Here is a 5,646-nt window from a genome sequence, read left to right on the forward strand (position 1 = left end):
GGTACAATTTTAGCGAGGAAGAATTTTGCATATAGCTATGAGTGACCTCCAGAACATACTGTCAAGTGAAAAAAAAGCAAGGTGTAAAATAGTATGTACTAGGCCCTGTTTTTTTTTAAAGGAAGGGAGGATATAAATGAATATACATATAACTTTTTCTGTATATAAAAGTAACAACTGAAAGATAAACCAAAAACTAATAAAAATGGTTACCTAGACCTGGATGGTGTTGTTCAATGGTTAGAGTGTCAGCCTGTACATCAAAGGGTTGCTGGTTTGATTCCAGGTCAAGGGCAAGTACCTGGGTTGCAGGTTCAATCCCTGGCTACCGTAGGGGAGGCAACCAATCAATGTGTCTCTGTCATCTCTCTCTCTCTCTCCCTCCCTCTTTCCCTCCCTCCTTTTTTCCCTCCCTCACTTCCACTCTCTCTCTAAAACACAATGGAAAAAATATCCTCAGGTGAGGATTAACAACAATAACAAGAATGGTTGCCTAGGTTACTTATAGAGAATAAGAGAACAGACTGAGGAAAGGGTAGTAGATAGACTTCTCTTAATGTATTTTATTGTATTAGTTTTGATTACAGATTCATGTGAAAGTTTTACATACTTTGAAAATTAAATTAAAAGAACAATATCTCTAAAGATAAAAAACAAACTGAAACAAGTGAATCTATCTATATAAGTAGTTGGTAGAAAACCACAAGGAGAGAAATTATTTCAGGAGACTTGAATATATGGCATTTTGACTGTACATCCTAAAGACAAAACACCTACATCAAGCAGTCCTAAATTGTTCAGTCAACTTACTGCTAGTGGTGATGGTATACACATTTTAAATAAAGTGAATACAGCAAATTAGGAATAGAGGAAACTTCTTCATCTTGATGAAGAATATCTACACAAAATCTACAACTAATATCATAGTTAATGATGAGAAACTAGAAGCTTTCCTGCTAACATCATGAATAAGGCAAAAGTGTCCTCTCTCACCACTCTTTTTCAACATTATGCTGAAAGTCCTAGCTAATTGCTATAGACTGAATGTTTGTGTTCTTCCAAATTCATATGCTGAAACCTAACCACCAAGGTGACAGTATTTGGGAGGCAATTAGGTCCTGAGGGTAAAGCCCTCATATATGCAATTAATTAGTGCCCTTATAAGAGACCCCAAGGTGCTCCCTCACCCCCTTCCTCCATGTGAGGACACAGAGAAGACAGCCATCTACGAACCAGGGAGTGAGCCTCACCAAATACTAAATATGCTGGAGCCTTGATCTTAGATTCCCCAGCCTCTAGTACAGTGGTTCTCAACCTTCCTAATGCCGAGACCCTTTAATACAGTTCATCATGTTGTGGTGACCCCCAATTTCATTGTTAAAAATTGAACATAATTAAAGCAGAGTGATTAATCACAAAATAATATGTAATTATATATGTGTTTTCCGATGGTCTTAGGCGACCCCCAAAGGGGTCGCGACCCACAGGTTGAGAACCGCTGCTCTAGAACTGTGAGAAAAAAATTTCTGTTGTTTGCCCTAGCTGGTTTGGCTCAGTGGATAGAGCGTTGGCCTGCGAACTGAAAGGTCCCAGGTTCAATTCTGGTCAAGGGCACATGCCCAGGTTGTGGGCTCGATCCCCAGTGAGGGGCATGCTGGAGGCAGCCGATCAATGATTCGCTGTCATCATTAATGTTTCTTTCTCTCTCTCTCTCCCTTCCTCTCTGAAATCAATAAAAATATATTTTAAAAAAGAAATATGTGTCAAAAAAAAAGAAGTATGTGTCTATCATTTAAAAACATTTTTTCTGTTGTTTATAAGCCACCCAGTCCATGGTAATTTGTTATTGCAGCCCAAAGGGACTAAGACACTAATACAATATGACAAGAAGAGGAAAGAACAAGTATATTGGTTATGAATAAAATTGCCTTTGTTTATAGATGACATGATTGTCTACGTAGAAAATCCTGGAACTAATAAGCAATTATAACAAGGTTGCAGTAGACAAGATTAATATACAAAAGTCAATTGCTTTCCTGTATGCAGCAATGAACAAATGGATTTGACATCAACAACACAATACCATTTACATTACAACTCCCCAAATGAAATAGGTAGGCACAAATCTTACAAACTATGGACAGGATCTGTATGAGGAAAACTACAAAAACTGATTAACAAGTCCAGGAAGTACTAAGTAAATGGAGAATTATTCCATGTTCATGGACAGGAATACTCAATAGTACCAAGATGTTCCACTTTGATATTTGGATTCAATGCAATCCCCATCAAAATCCCAGCACGTTCTTTTTTGGAGGTTGACAAAATAGTGCTAAAGTTTATGTGGAGAAGCAAAAGACTCAAAATAGCCAACAACAATATTGGAGAAAAAGAACAAAGTCAGAGAACTGACACTACTCAACTTTAAGACTTACTCTAAAGCTACAGTAATCCAGGCATTGTGGTATTGGTGAAAGGCTAGCCACATAGATCAATGGAACAAAATAGACAACCCAGATATTAGTCCCACACACTTTTAGTCAACTGATCCTTGGCAAAAGAACAAATGCAATACAATGGAACAAAGGCAGTGTTTTCAACAAGTGGTACTGGAAAAATTGGAATACATATGGAAAAAAGTAAAACAGAATCTAGAAAGAGACTGTACCCTTCACACACAAAAAATGACTGAAATGGCCCTGACCGGTTTGGCTCAGTGGATAGAGCGTCAGCCTGTGGACTGAAGGGTCCTGGTTCAATTCTGGTAAAGGACAGGTATCTTGGTTGCAGGCTTGATCCCCGGCCCTGGTCAGGGCACATGCAGGAGGCACCCAATTGATGTGTTCCTCTCACATCAATGTTTCTCTCTATGTGTCTCTCCCCTTTCCTTCCACTCTCTCTAAAATCAATTGGTGGGGGGAAGAGAGGGAGAGTGCAAATTTAAACAATACGAAACCACTACACACCTATTAGAATGTCCAAATCTAGACACTGACCACACCAAATGTTGGTGAGGATGTGCAGTGACAGGGATTCTCACACACTGCCAGCAGGGATGCAAAATGGTATAGTCTCTTTGACACTTTGGTGATTGCTTACAAAACAATACATACTTTTACCATATGATCTGGCAATTACTCTCCTTGGTATTGCCCCAAAAGGAGCTGAAAAGCTTCTGTGCACACGAAAACCTGCATATGATGTTTATAGCAGCTTTAACTATAACTGCCAAAACTTGGAGGCATGGTGAATGAATACTGTGGTACATACAGACAATGGAATATTATTTGGTGCTAAAATGAAATGAGTTTTCGAGCCATGAAAGAACATGGAGGAACCATAAATGCATATTACTAAGTGAAAAAAGTCTATCTACATCTGTATGATTTCAACAATATGGAACAGGCAAAGTGATGGAAACAACAAAATGATCCATGGTTGTGGAATGAGAGAGATGAATAGGCAGAGCACAGAGCACTTTTCAGACAATGAAAATGCTCTATATCAGCAGTTCTCAACCTGTGGGTCGCGACCCCTTTGGGGGTCGAACAACCCTTTCACAGGGGTCGCCTAAGACCATCGGAAAACACATATATAATTACATATTGTTTTTGTGATTAATCACTATGCTTTAATTATGTTCAATTTGTAACAATGAAAATACATCCTGCATATCAGATATTTACATTACGATTCATAACAGTAGCAAAAGCCTCCTGCACACTCCCCACTGGTTATGTGCCCGCAACCAAGGTACATGCCCTTGACCGGAATTGAACTCGGGACCCTTGAGTCCGCAGGCCAACGCTCTATCCATTGAGCCAAACCGGTTACGATGACTATGCTTTAATTATGTTCAATTTGTAACAATGAAATCGGGGGTCACCACAACATGAGGAACTGTATTAAAGGGTCACGGCATTAGGAAGGTTGAGAACCACTGCTCTATATGATATTATAATGATAGCCTAATATCACCACACCTTTATCTAAACCCATAAAATGCACAACACCGAGTAAACCCTATGGCAAACTATGGACTTTGAGTGATTATGATGTGTCAATATAGGTCCATCCTTGGTAAAAAATGTACCATCCTGGTGAGTGATGTTGATAATAGGAGAAGCAGGGGCAGGAGGTATATGGGAAATCTCTGTACCTCCCTCTTAACTCTATTGTAAACCTGAAACTGCTTTCAAAAAAATAGTCTTTTATAAAAAAAATTCTACTTCAGCCCGGTTGGTGTGACTCAGTGGTTTGAGCGTCAATCTATGAACCAGGAGGTCACAGTTCAATTCCCAGTCAGGGCATAGGCCTGGGTTGTGGGCTCGATTGCTGGTGGTGGGCATGCAGGAGGCAGCCAATCTATATTCTCTCTCATTATTGATGTTTCTCTCTCTCTCTCCCTCTCCCTTCCTCTCTGAAATCAATAATAAAAATATATTTTTTAAAAAAACAGCTCTTCATTGCTTTAAAAAATTTTTTTCTGTTTTAAAACTCCACTCTCATAAAGGACGTAAGGTCCTTCCTCCTCCCCATTTTGCAGGGCAGACCCAAAGTGGAGGGGGTGGGACATCATCTCTTTCTTCATTCCCTCTCCTTCCCTTTCCTAAGCCAGTGGTCTTCATAGAGAGGTGCATCAACCACAGGGAGTAAAAAAAATCCATTGGGGTGTGCGATAAAAGATGAAAACCTCTACTTACATTTATTTTTATTTAAAAAGGAAAAATAGCCCTAACTAGTTTGGCTCAGTGGATAGAGCACCCCAGCTCTTCATTGCTTTAAAAATTTTTTTCCGTTTAAAACTCCACTCTCATAAAGGATGTAAGGTCCTTCCTCCTCCCCATTTTGCAGGGCAGACCCAAAGTGGAGGGGGTGGGACATCATCTCTTTCTTCATTCCCTCTCCTTCCCTTTCCTAAGCCAGTGGTCTTCATGGAGAGGTGCATGACTCTCTATCTCTCTCCCTTCCTCTCTGTAAAAAATCAATAAAACATTTAAAAAAAATAAAAAGGAAAAATAAATAAAGCTTCCTGATAATGTAATGTAGACTGATGAGTGATGTCAAGCACACATGTTCTATGAGTCAGGTCATCACGGAAATATATTAACAGAAGAGTGGAAGTACCACAACACAAAGGGGTTAAGAGTGGCCTCCTCTCATATTTTTTCATTTAGTATTTTCTGTGTATTTCAATATCCAGTTATTGGATTTACAAAACATATTATAGTTCTAAATAAACTAACCTTCAGAAAATGTTGAGAAACCAGAAAAAAAGCAGGGCAGATGCTTCTTTCATTCTCACAAAGAGTTTTTCTCCAGCTACATTTGAGGTAAAAATAACAATTATATCTGAAAAAAATAGATCAAGAAAATGAAAAATTATCAATAAGGTTTCTTGAGTTAAGCATTTGTATCCACTATTGTTAACAAATGAATCTTATCCTAAGTAGGCATTAAGTCTTGAGGTTTTAATGATAGTATAAAGCCATGTGGTTGGCAACATTTTTAAAAATATTATTTACTTCAACTTTATCTCAATCTTTCAAAATTTATACTTTTGTAATTTCTTTTTAAAAAAATATATTTTATTGATTTTTTTACAGAGAGGAAGGGAGAGGGATAGAGAGTTAGAAACATCGATAA

Source organism: Myotis brandtii, unplaced genomic scaffold (genome assembly GCF_000412655.1).
Source record: "Myotis brandtii unplaced genomic scaffold, ASM41265v1 scaffold363, whole genome shotgun sequence".
NCBI classification, from domain to species: domain Eukaryota; kingdom Metazoa; phylum Chordata; class Mammalia; order Chiroptera; family Vespertilionidae; genus Myotis; species Myotis brandtii.